The sequence below is a fragment of the Corvus kubaryi genome, unplaced genomic scaffold (assembly GCF_017639235.1).
Source record: "Corvus kubaryi isolate FWS band 111438036 unplaced genomic scaffold, C.kubaryi_AGA036_p1.0 37300, whole genome shotgun sequence".
In the NCBI taxonomy this organism is placed as follows: Eukaryota; Metazoa; Chordata; class Aves; order Passeriformes; family Corvidae; genus Corvus; species Corvus kubaryi.
Window position 1 is genome coordinate 10,792,125 of NW_024581093.1, and position 12,929 is coordinate 10,805,053.

At 40.9% G+C, this 12,929-nt stretch overlaps 1 long non-coding RNA gene across 1 annotated transcript in view; it reads left to right on the top strand.

The window, feature by feature from the left end:
- LOC121664298 overlaps positions 1-9,368 on the top strand; it is a 274,117-nt gene extending 264,749 nt beyond the window's left edge. The window contains exon 14 of the long non-coding RNA XR_006015946.1: positions 5,902-9,368. This is a non-coding gene — a long non-coding RNA (uncharacterized LOC121664298). The remainder of the gene's footprint in view (positions 1-5,901) is intronic.
- Positions 9,369-12,929: the final 3,561 nt, after the last annotated feature.

A 12,929-nucleotide genomic window follows, 5' to 3' on the forward strand; every position in this document is an offset into this window, starting at 1 on the left:
TTTATTTTTCTTCTCTAGCTTCAGGGACACAGAGGAAGCAGTAGATCAATAGGGTGTCTTGACTGAAGTTGCCTGCAGCACTTCCATTTCTCAGACTGGACACTGATGCTAACTATCAATAGCAATAAGAGGCTGTCTCAGACAGAATTAAGGCTCCTTCTTCTGCATGGCTGTCTGGTGCTTACTGATAAACATCTTGTGCACAGGATTGCAACAAATAAACCATTTCAAGTGTGCAAACTAGCCACTGTCATTCTTCCTATTGATACTTGCTGTAGGCTGAAGGGACTACTAGTTATTTTCATACAGCTGATAACATGTTAGATAAGGGCACGGATGGATAACAGTACAAAGGCATAATGCTATAAAGTGTAGAAACATCATTGATGAAATTCTCTCCTCTCCTGCAGAAACCCTGAGACAACAAAAGACGAAAATATTGACTTATGTTCAAACTACTTAAGAGAAGCTACAGCTAAATTTTACTATTTATTAACCTCTGATTTTTAGGTAACGTTAAAGATATCCTGCCAAGATATTTTATTCAGATGTTATTCATTTACCAGTCCTGGATTTGCTATTTTCTTCTGGAAGTAAAAGTCACCAGGGGCTAGATGCAGGCATGATATAGGTGGGGAGGTGTTGGGCAGCATCATTCACTTGTCATTTGGCCTGAGCTATACACCACACTAGCAGTTGCTAATTTTGGAATAACTGAGCCACTTTAGCCTCCCTCCCTGCAAACAATCAATTTCTTGACTGATCTATAGATCTGTACTGCATTCCTGGTTTTCAGCCTGAATAATCAGGTTCTCACCCACCCACATGAAGTCACCATTAAAATACCTTGACCCAGATCTTCTTGGTGGTAAGTCCTGTTCTAACTCTGCCTAAGTCAGATATCCAGTGGAGTTATGCCAATTTGCATCCAATGAAGAGCTCACATGTTCTCTGGGGTTTATTTTTCTTTTAATTTTGCTTTAAACTGACTAGGGCAGGGGAAGTGGTTCAGATGCTCTGCTGTAAAATCAAGAGAGCCTTATTTCATATCCCCCCTCTGTGGTGCTCTAACATTTACAGGAGCAAACAATTTGGCTCTGAGATATCTCCAGCTTTTTATGATGTGGGCTTTTCAGATAGGAGGCTTGTTTTCAGAGGGAAATTTCAGTGATATGATATATTTTGAGTTTCAGACCATCCCAAACAAAATGTATTATGTAACATTGTCTTCTTTCATAACAATGTTTTATAGTAAATTTAGCAAAGGCTGATGTATTTTATAGGATGAGATTATTCTGAAGAGATAGTTCTGTTGTTGCTAAATGCTTAAATTAGGATGGTTGATGAGAAAATAAATCAAAGCTTCCAAGATTTTAGGGATACCATTTATGAGTAGTCCTACCAAAAATATTTGCATGAGAAGATTCCTGGATATGTCTATGAATACAGGTATTCATTCAGAAGAAGTGAAATAAAATGTTAACTGGAATTTAATTTGGGAGAAGAAAGAATCAGAAAGAGCCATACTACAACTCGTAGAATAATCACTTACCGATATAGATATTTTCACTTTTTTTTGGTCTCTGTACCATATGCTGCAGTCAGATTTGCCCACCACACAAGAGCAGTTTGGGGGTGGAATAGTTAATGTCTGTCGACTGCTCAGAATCACTGCTGTTATTAATTGTCCTCCAGTATAGAGCATGTACATTTTACATTAATACCCTGACTAGCAAGACAGAGCATGCAGTTTCTAGTGAGGGAAGCTGGAATTTCAGAAATAGCTTGGCTCTTCACTTTGATTACTTTCTGGCTGGAGAGTTGGAGTCCAGCTAATTCATTTTGTAAACATTGCTGGTCATTCATGTACAGTGCATGGCATGAATCAGGGCCGGACACTCAGGCGGGTGCAAGTTCAAAAGTCCAGATGGAAATTCCTGTTCCACTGCACACGGAATGATCCATGCACAGAGTAAGAAGGATCACACATGTACTAAGTCAAAATTCCCACCCCAGAAAGGGGAAGGTTTCCTTAAGAAAGGTGAAAAGACAAGGGCCCTCACTATTTGCTGATGAGCAATCCACCCCTTGCACCCTAACAGTCAGCTTTCAACAAATATTTATACAGCTCAGGGATACAGCTATAGCTGCAACATTTCAGCACAAATATTAGGCCACAACCTCAGCTAGTCTAAATTGGCCTCAGTGGCATTACAATGATTTACAATAGCTGAGCTTCTCCCTCCTTTATTTTTTTCCTTGGTGCCTCTGACACAATAGGCTCTGCATGCTTCTTTCAGATGAGGAGTGTGTTAATTTTAAAGTAAAAATAATTTTAAACCAAGCTCTTCATCCTACTAAGGTTTCTCCCAAATTTTAAGAGGGCCTCAGCAAAAAAAGATCTGTTCCAAAGGTGACTGTGAGTTTTCTGTAGCACAGCAGGACTCAGCTGAGTTGGGGTGCTAAGGCAGAAAGCCATTCAAAAAAATTGATCCTTTTGTTAAAAAAAATTACAGATATATATACACACACACACAAACATAAAACCTGGTTTTACTGCTCCCACTGAAGACCTCCATTGTGTGTGAAGGTTTAACAGCAGTTACACAGAGATAAGTACACAGTTGTGTATTATAATATTTGTTTCTTAATGTCACTAAGCCAGAATTCTTCACAAATATATGAAGTCTTAATTTTTCCCCAGTTTTTCAAAAGAGAAAACATTAGTACAGGAGTATTTTTTTTTCCAGTGTGACTTGAAGCTGGAGACAGAGAAATGGATTACATTATATATTTTCTACACAAGTTGAGGGATTAATTTAAATGATTCTCCTAAATCAAAATAACTAGACTTTTTGGCAGCCTTTGAAGTTTAATGAATGTTTATTCTTGCCATCAAGTGTAGGTTTTGGGACACCCTGCAGGACCTCTAAAACAAGACATCTAATGCTATTTATATAAAATAAGCCAAACCCAAGATGTTTTTATTAACATTATGAAGAAAATGCAAGAATTTAAAAGTAGCGAATATTTTGGTTTAAAAATTTTAAGATATGGAATTGTTCCCACTGTGCTATCAGTGTCTATAGCTTAGGGTTTAAACATTAACTACAATTCTGATGATTTCAAAAGTAGGCATGATATAGAACAGACGTGTTTTGTAGTTGTATGCTCTCCTAAGTCTGGTTTCCACTCTATTAGGGACACAGAAAAGCTGCTGTGCTCTTATCTTTCACAATACATTTGGTATTCCTTTCAAATGTCTCCTATCAAAGTTGACAACAAGTACCAATTACTTACAGATATTTCGATGTGGGTTTTGTGTAGAAGAAAATTAAATCAGGTCATGAGATGTAATAAACCAGACACAGGATTTCCAAATACATTCTATTTCTTTTATGGTTAATACTTTTTGAAGTGTGCTACTGAAATGCTGCATAAATGTAAAACCTGGTTTGCCTCTGATGACTGTGATTGATTAAAACAGTAGGTAATGTTCTTGGAGATATTTAGTTTCTGATAACTCAGCCATACAGACATTCTCTGATTTTTTTTTTTTTTTTTCTGGAGGGCCATTTTCACATGTACAAAAAAACCCTTGAAAACTAGATATTTTTTATATCTAAAATTCACAGCATGTCTTGCTGTTAAATTGCCACCTTAGAGGCCTTGTTTAAATTTCATTGAAAATGCATATTAAATCAAAGTGATAGACACATGTAATGTAAAATGTCTGTCAACAATTAGAATCCCATTTGGAAGTTTGTAAAGCATAACAATTTAAAATGAATTTAAATTGAGAAGGAAAGTTTTTAGATTGAGAAGAAAAGTTTTAGCCTGCAGTATTGCAATTTTGTTCAGAACAAATCCAGATTTTTTTTGCTCTTTTCCAAGCAAAAGAGAAATAAAAGAGCCAGAGTTTCTAATGTAATTAGTTCACTATCATGTGTCAGTCAAGCGATTTCATTCTTTCAGCAATAAAGCCCAAATTATATTGGTTATTTGATTTTGAAAGATATAATAAAGCATCAAGTGTGTGACTAATATAGTTCCATGTAAAATCATGTTGCCCTGTCATGGAATCATAGAATGGCTGGGAGAGACCTCAAAAGACCATCTGATCCAACCTTTTATTTTTCCAGGAACCTAGAACACATTACAGCTGAGTCACTTGATGAATTTGCGCTCTATGCATTGAAAAGTGGAACTTTTATTTGGCTAGACTAAATCCCTACACAGCAGCATCCACAGGGCTTGAAAAAAATGCTTTAAGGGAAACTTTACAAAATATCCTTTGTATTCTTCTAAGATTTTACAAGCTTGCCACGCAAACCTCCTGGATATCCTGAAACCATGGGATCCACAAGCAAAACAGACCAGTGGCACACTGAGGCCAACTTCCCTCCAAGGCTGTTTTGGCCCTTGACTGTGTGGCCACACCACTGAGGACTTGCCGACCTAAATGGGGGCTGGGATTGGCAGTTAAAAGGGTACAAAGTTTGGGATGACACCTGGATTTTCCAAAAATCTTGAACCTAGGAAAATCTGGGGTTAGATCAGGGTTTATGGCTAATATTTATTGAATACAATGTAGACATCTACCATATGGTTTGCTATAAAATGAAAGTATTTTCAGTTAATTCAAATTTTGTAGCTTTTTTCTCCAGTGTTATAACATGCACATTTCCAAGCAGTATCCAGCAATGTCAGCTTTCTATACTGAAATTAATATAATCTTGTAGATATGTGCCAATGCTTCAAGTGCAGAATATTGTATTCTCTGTAGTGATATATAACTCCTTTAAAAGCAGATACACTTCCAGGACCGATATATTTTGTGTAATTCATCCAGATTAAATTCTGTCTGTTTCTAGACATTCCACTTATCACTTTGATTGATTTTATGAGAATGACAATAAGAAAGCAGAACAATAATAAATGCAAAGCATATTCTACAGTTAATTTCTGAAAAGAGAGTCAATCCCTTGAGAACTTTACATAGTGCGTTACTGGTTATAATTATTGCAAAAATGATAGTGTGACATCACAAAAAATGGATGCAAATTACCAGTAAAAGTTTTTTCTTTGGTAATTTAGTATTTTTATTGTCTTTGAGTAATCCCCTTGAAGAGCCAAGATTACCTGTGATTAGCAGATTTGAACAGGTGGTTTAAGGAGCTGTACTCCTAAAATGTCACGGTTGTTTCGCTTCGAGAAGCAGTGAGTGCTTTCCCAGTCAGCAGCAAGCAGTTCCTGCAGGCTCCCCTGAATGTGGCAACCAGCACCCGTTACTGGATTTTGTTGCTCTAGGCAAAACATTAAAGGTAGGCCCCTCACAAGGCACAGTCTCTAGCACAAGAAAGTGTTACTGAACATTCTGCAGCCCTGGGCAGCTGCTGCTCTGGGGGCTGGTGGTGGCAGTGCTGGCCCAGGATGCAGATGTACCTGTCTCTCCCCCCTTAGGCTCACATCCCTCTCACTTTTTACCTTGGCACTGGGTTTAATTATTGCTTCTGCTCAGTGTGACTATCACTGGACACGGACAGGTCTTGTCCCACTTTGGGGCAATCATCAGCAGTGGGGCAAAGGAGTAGCAGGTCTGGCTGCCCTTTGAGAGCAGCGCTGCCTGGAACTGAATTTTGCTATTTGAAAATTCTAGGAGTGAAACAAAGAGTAAGTGAATGATCCTGCTTGAACAGAGTGAGTACAGCAATGTTACTGTATTGTGAGATTGTATGTACAGTGTTGGAGATGACAGTACTGAAGATGGAGGAGGGAATGGACCATATTTATCCTTTCTTTAATTCCACTTAATTCAGTACATTTCCAATGCATTTGGCTCTATGTTTTCATTAAACTGTTATTCTTATGTATTATGGCATTGCTTGTGCTTTTGTGCAGCATGAAAATGGAAGCTGCTTCAACAGCAGAAGAAGCCAGGCTGAGAAAACGTGAGAGACAGAACAAGTGAGTTCAAGGCTTAACGTGTATGGGAGTGCAAATGTGTGCAACTGGCAACTAAACATGTTAACAAGAGAGTTCACACTAAGAGGTATGGGATTTACATGCTAGTCACTGTCTCTGGTGCCTTCTCTAAATCTTTTCTCTCTGGAACAGTTGTTTATGCTCTTCTGCAGTTAGTAATGGCCCTAATCTGGCACACTCACACAAATACAGCTCCTCTCGGAAATCAGTTTGTGTAGACTGGGGGCTTAGACGCATATTTTATTTGCAAACAGCTGGAACAGCTTAAGAAGTTACTGTACCATGCATTGTTGTCCCATGCAGGAGATTTCCATCCCTTGCTGGCAAGGATGTCATGCAAACGCTTGTGCCAGTGCCAGAGCAGCACAGGCTGGGAGAGCCCCCGTGCCCATTGCCCCGCTCAGCTGGTGGGACAGGGCCGTCCAGGCGTGGGGCAGTGAGGAACAGTGGTCAGAAACAGGTTGATCACCACAGTTAGCCCCTGGTCCAAATTAACTCATGCAGTTCTAGACTGAAGCACAGTTCATGCTGTGCTGTCAGTGCTCTGCTTCCTGCGCAAGGATGAGTGACATGGATGATGCTTAGGATTGGGCACTTACCCTGCAAAGTTCTGAGGACAAGGAAAGTATCTTTTCATGGTCTCAGAAGTGAGTATGTGATGTATCCTTGAGCTTTACATATGGAAGTAGAATAAGCACTGGTGTTTGGTGTAATTCCTAAATGTACCATGTTGTCTTATATTCAAGTACAATTCTCGCTCTTTTGTTTTGCCTGTTGCAGTACATGACAAACAGTTGAATTGCTGAACCACTACAGACTGGGGCTACTTTTGTCTTTGCATGTATAATTTTTGTACCACATGTCTTTAGTACTATCTAAAACCTACTCAAGCTTTAAATTCTTATTCAGGCAGTACTTCTAGGGTGTCAGTGGCTAGGAGGAAGCTCAGATGAGCTTAATGATTGTGTACAGTCCTGGGGAGAGCCAGCTAGCCTGCAGAAAGCTGCTTAAGGCTGTAAATAGACATGTTCTGCAGCCCTGGACACTGCATTTGAGAGGGAATTTGAAGTTCTGTGAAGAGGGACGGAAACACAGAATACGTAACTCAGGGTGAGATTCAAGAGATGGCTTGTACAGCCAGGATGAAAGTCCAGGCTTACTATATAAAGCATGTGAAGGATGGAAACAATTTTTCTAACCCCAAATCTGGTTTCTGGGTTTCTGAGAAAGGGTCTTTTAAGTCTCTTTGTGAGGATTGTTCTTTGAATCCTGTTACTTGAGCTTTTGTTACATAAGGAAAGGAAACTACGAGTCTCATTTTCTAGGTGATAACTGTGTGATCTTGGGTTTATGAAGCAGTACTTTTCAAGGCTCTTTCTGGGTCACTGATGTAGTATCTGCTGATAGTTCAGTAGAGCTAGTTGGCAGCTCAGCACTCAACTCTTTCCTCTCTTTTCTGCTGAGGAATTTTTCTAAGAAATCAGAAACTCCTGGAGTTACCTTTTGAGGCAGGTAATGGCTGTTATTGCCATTTGAACATTATATGATCATTAATGGGAAGAAAAGAAAACTGCAAAAATGTGGCTGGGGATCAGATTGCTCCATGAGGAAATGGGCTCCCCACAGGACCCAGACAGTGCATGTGCAAGTCTGTGAGCAAACACACTTGCACTCAGAGAGGTATGTTCTGCACAGCACCATTGCACACCAGTTCTCTTAACGGGCTGGCTCAAACTGGGGGCAAAAGGTGGATGGGGAGGACTCTGCTTAGCTAAGGCATGGAAAGCAGAACATTATTCCTGAAGCATTTACTTAATTGCAACTAGCTGCTGCCAGGCCAGCTCCTTGTGTTGATGCAGAGAGCATGACAATTTTCACATTGTAAACACCATGCATTAATCAGGGCACCTCAATATTATGCAAACAAAATGTATGTACTTACAAATACTTCCACTGTATTCGAATCAAAAATATGTCATGAAAAGGAGAGGGGGTTGTCAGGTTCATTTCATTAGGCAAGAAATTTAGGACTCTGCAGGCAACATTCCCCCTGAGGTTTGACGTGTGTTTAGTCTTTAATCACTGAATATCCTCCAGTTTAAAATGAAACTTGAAAATGTAAATAAACATGTATACTTTGTAACTCTTATTTGACAGTGCAAATCTTTTTGTGACAACAGGTCTTACTTTGTTAGATGACTACCTTGTAGAAATCGCCTGTAGCTTCTATTTCAGAGAAAATATTCAAGTGAAATTTTGTCCTTGTGTTTATATTTTGTCAGAGTACAGAACTTTTGTGTAATTTTAATTCAAAGGTAAGCAGATCCTATGGGAACACTTTTTTTAAGAACACATGTTTTTCCTTAAATATATTCCTGGAAAATGCATCCCTTGGTCCTGCTCCTTCATTTGCTTTTAAATGACTCCCAACTCCATATTTTGCACTATTTTAAATACTATTTTGACAAAGAAATTATAACTATCATATTTTATTAAAAACCAACACTAAGACTCCCATGAATATGTACCTGGATGAAGAGTGATAGAGACTGTGAAGTTTTCCTACTGTATGAGAGCATTTCCTTAAAGCAAGATATTTGGAGGAAATGTTGGCTGTTATTGCAGGTTATATGTCATCATCCAATATCAGATGTAATTATTCATGACTCTTCTTCTGACATGTACATAATTCTTATTTCAGTGTCTTTTTTTTCACTTGTCCTATCCAGAGATTTTTGTGTGCTGAGAGACATCACAATATGTCTTTGAAAGATGTCTTTATAGCTCAGAATGTAGCTCAGTATTTTTTTTTTTTTTTTTTTTTTTGTAATCTAAGGCTGGAGAAATCTCTGTCACTTCATTTCTAAACTTCTGGTTTTCTGGTGGAGCCACATGGTGGCTTTATATGGCTGCGATACACTAGGATATTAAAAAAAAATTAAACTGAGATGCAAAGGCATGTGGCTTGCAGAGAAAATTCCCCTGTGGCATCAAATAAAAATCCTGGTTCTCTGTAGAACTTATAGATTCACTGTCCATACCTGGTGACCACTGTGCAACATATCAGTGGGAAAGCTTTCTGACCTAAGCAGCCTACCTGAAATACCCTCTAATTTATTTTTTAACCAGAAAAAAAGGCATATAAAGGATAGAGTGATACCTTGGGATCAATAATAATGTTGGAATCAAGAATCAAGACACTTTCTCAAGTGTATGGTATTTAATTGAAAAAAAAGGGTTTTTTTTAACATGGGAAATAAGACATTCTGAGATATATATATATCTAGAAAAGATACCAGAGGAAATAATGATGGGCTTTAGGGTGTGAAAGTATTTGTAATTACTAGCGCTCTCTAGTCCTATAAAAGTGCATGGAAATCTTTTGCAGTGCTGCGTATTTATTTTTCTGTTTATTTTTCTGCCCTGTGGGCTGTACATACAAAAGAGTTGCCCATACACTGATGCAGGAGATTTTTTTTTATTCCTTGGGTTTTAACATTCTTGCCCGAGTGAGAGAATTTTCCATCCAGCTTGTTTACTTCATGATTTATGTCTAAATTGACAGAGTCCTTCGGAGGCATTCGTGTTAAATTTGAAACAAACATATTTAATGCTCGTGTTGTAATAAAACAGCTAAAAGAGTAGATTCAAAAGATATGCACAGAGAGGTCTGATTGATTGAGGGATTGATTTTACTACTTTTCCCGTAGGTGGGTAGTGATGGCTGTAAATCTCCTGATAATCATTTCAGAAGCACCTTCATCAATAAACTCAAAAGGGACAGCTAGGTGTAAAAATTTGCCAGCCATCAGGTCAAACAAAAGGCAGCAAATGTGTAAAGAAAGAATTGAATTAAATAATCCCACCTTGGCTGGTTATGGCATTAGTCATTTTTATCTTGGGGGCGAAGGAGTCCCCATCCCTGCGATTCTCTGGGATTTAGGGGAGAGAGAGGGAGAGGTTCTCTCCCTCTTTTTTTTTTCCTTTTTCCTTTGACTAAACCCGTATTGCTTACGATTCAATTATGCGGGTAAAAGCTGGTGTTTGTGAGCAATAATCAATTATTAGTTGTCAGTAATAATGGCAAAGGATTCAATTCTCGTGCCCCCTCCTCTTCTTTTTTTTTTTCTTTTTTTCTCTCTTCCTTCCCCCTGGAGAATTACCGTTAGAAAATCAAAAAAAAAAAAAAAAAAGGCAGAAGAGAGCAAGGAAGGGGGAAGCTTACAGCATGCCCACAAAAGTAGTCATACCTAAACCCACACAGTCACAGGACTTGCGATGTCCATAGTGAATAGCGTGATCCAGGCTATTGATAATAAAACAATTCCGGAGAGCTGGTGCTCGCTGCCCCGGGGTAGCTGCGCCCTAGGACTGTCTCAAAAGTTTATTATACATCGGAGCATAAAGCCAAGTTCCCAGCTGACTGCAGCATCTGGAAGCCCCTAATTACACACATTTCTAAAATATATGTAACCTGTGTTAGCTGACAAACGGCGAACTTGCGAGGTCAGCTGGAGCGGCGCTCGGAACTCCAGTGAAGTGTGCTTTTTCAGTTAAAATACAGGCAAACAGAGAACATAGAAAACGAGCAGGAAGAGAAGGAAGAAAAAAACCCCATAAATAAAAGACCAAGCGCCCTGCTAAGTGGGAAGCGGGTATTTTGGCAGGGTGGACGTGCGAGCGGCGCGGGGCAGCCGCTTTGCCGTGCGGGGCAGCGGGGCCGGCGCGGAGCCGCAGGTTGGGCTGCCCCGACCCTCGGCTGCCGCTGCCGCGGAGCTGCCGCCCGCCCCGCGCCGCTCGGGCGGAGGGGGCTCGGGAGTCATGGGCACAAAATATGAAATCAGCTGGATTTCCCCTCCATCCCGCCGATCGTTATTAACAATGTTTTTTAACTATGAGGGGATCGTGCAGCTTTTAACTCCATCGTGCTATGGGTGTTGTGTCTGATCGCAAACCTGAATAACAATAATCCAGTCTACTGTGATGCATCTCATTGGAATCGTCTCTCAGCAGAATGAACTGCAAATTATCCCCTGTTTACCATCTCCCTTCAGTGCTCATCTCAATGAACTGGAGATCGATCCCCACCACGGGTGTCTTGCAGCCAGGCTGATTTGCATTGAAGCACATTAGAAAGCCTCCCACCTCCATTAAAAAGAATAATCCGAGAGGGGAAAAAAAATCTCCAAGGTGTGGTGGGGAGGGAAAAATATGTCACTGTCATTCGGAGCATCGAGAGGGAAAACCCGAGATCAGAGTATTTACGCCTGTGAACTCTCACAACTTCTGTTAGAGACAATGACGTTTAATTGATGTATTGCTATCAACAACAATAAAGACCGATTTTTCTCTAGCCCTGGCACTGCTGCTCTGCCCCCACCCTTTCCCCACCCCTCCCGGCCCCCAGCGAAGGAGAGGAAAACAAACAATAAATAATCAATCGGTCTTGGACGAAATACCAGGCGCTATTTTAACACTAGCGAGGAGAAGAGAAACGAGAAAAAAAAAGTTGTAAAACTTAATTTCTCCAAATTAATTTCTTTTTCTTTCAGCCACTCTTTTTCGTCCTGTTGTTGTTGTTGTTGCTTTTTAATTACCTGTCCACGGCCGCCTTTTTCCAGCCACGAAGCAAAGGTACTGCACATCTGGGGAAATTTGTCCCAAGCTTAATCGGCAAAAGTATAATGAAATTGTGAACGCGAATAATTTTGGGAGATCGTCTAGCTTTAGAAACCGTAGGAAGCTAATGGAGTGATTGATACAGTTAGAAATACAGGCATAAATGTGCAAATAGATCCGCGTGGGTATTTTGTGTGCATCTACGTGTGGCTAGCAGTGAGTAACGAGTGCGTTTCTGTGCGTTCAGGTTCGGTTTCTTTCCCACTGTCTCAGGGTAAGGAGGGTGACAGCCTGCGCTGAGTGTATCCATCTCTGCCGAAACATCTCTTTAAACATTCAGTGAAAAATAATGTCATGTGAAGTACCACCTATAGCAACATTATTATCTTCATTCTTCAACATCATCCCCGCTGATAGCTTCGTTTGTCTTTTTCTCAAAATCTACTGTACCGAATGCTGCGGGGAGGGAGGGGGCTCGCCTGTGCAGAAATGAAAAGAAGCGTCAGTGACCACTTTGCAAAGCTGACTAAGTACTGGAGTGGCACCTGGGAGGATTTTTCGCTTCGTATGCGTTTGTTTGGTTGGGTTTTGCGGCTGTTTTTCTTCCCCCCACCCTTATTGAGAAACATTTTACAGTCTCTTTCGTTTAATAATGAGAAGAAAACGCCAGTGAGCCAGTTCCTCGAATGGGAGGATTTGTCCCTCTCTCCGTTCTCCTCTCGCTCACTCTCTAGGCTTTACCGGCTCATTTGAAATTGAAATGAGTTGGATCTGATCAGCCTCTTGCTTTTACAGAGAGTTTGTTAATATTAATACGGGAAAAAGGAGTAGCTTCTATAGAAGAGTAAATAATCCAGCGGGGGGAGTGGGAGGAGAGAGCACTAGATGGGTCAGGGTAGAGGGAAGGAAACGCCTGTGCTCCCGCTTCTGCCGGTTCAGCTTATTTTACAGAGTAACTTTCCGTGCCCGCAGCAGCGTGACGCGCGGAGGGGCGCGGAGAGCGGAGCTCGGCGGGGACACCCACCCTTTACCCACGCCGTACGTGTATCGCTGGACACGAGCTATTAAAAATAGCCTTATTTGTAGCCTCTTTGCAAGTATAGTTTTTATTTCAAGATCGTGACATTTGTTTGTGAGAGGTTCCTCCTCTGGAAGTAACACATGGGCGTAAAAGTTTGGTGCGCGGGGCATCCCAGGGCAGGAGCGCGGCGCCCGCAGGGTCCCAGCGCCGGGAGTGTTGGGGACCGGGCAGGAGCAGCGGCCGCGGGGAGCGCAGGGGCCCGGGACGGCCCCGCCGCGCCACACTCAGCCCAGCCCGGCCGGCC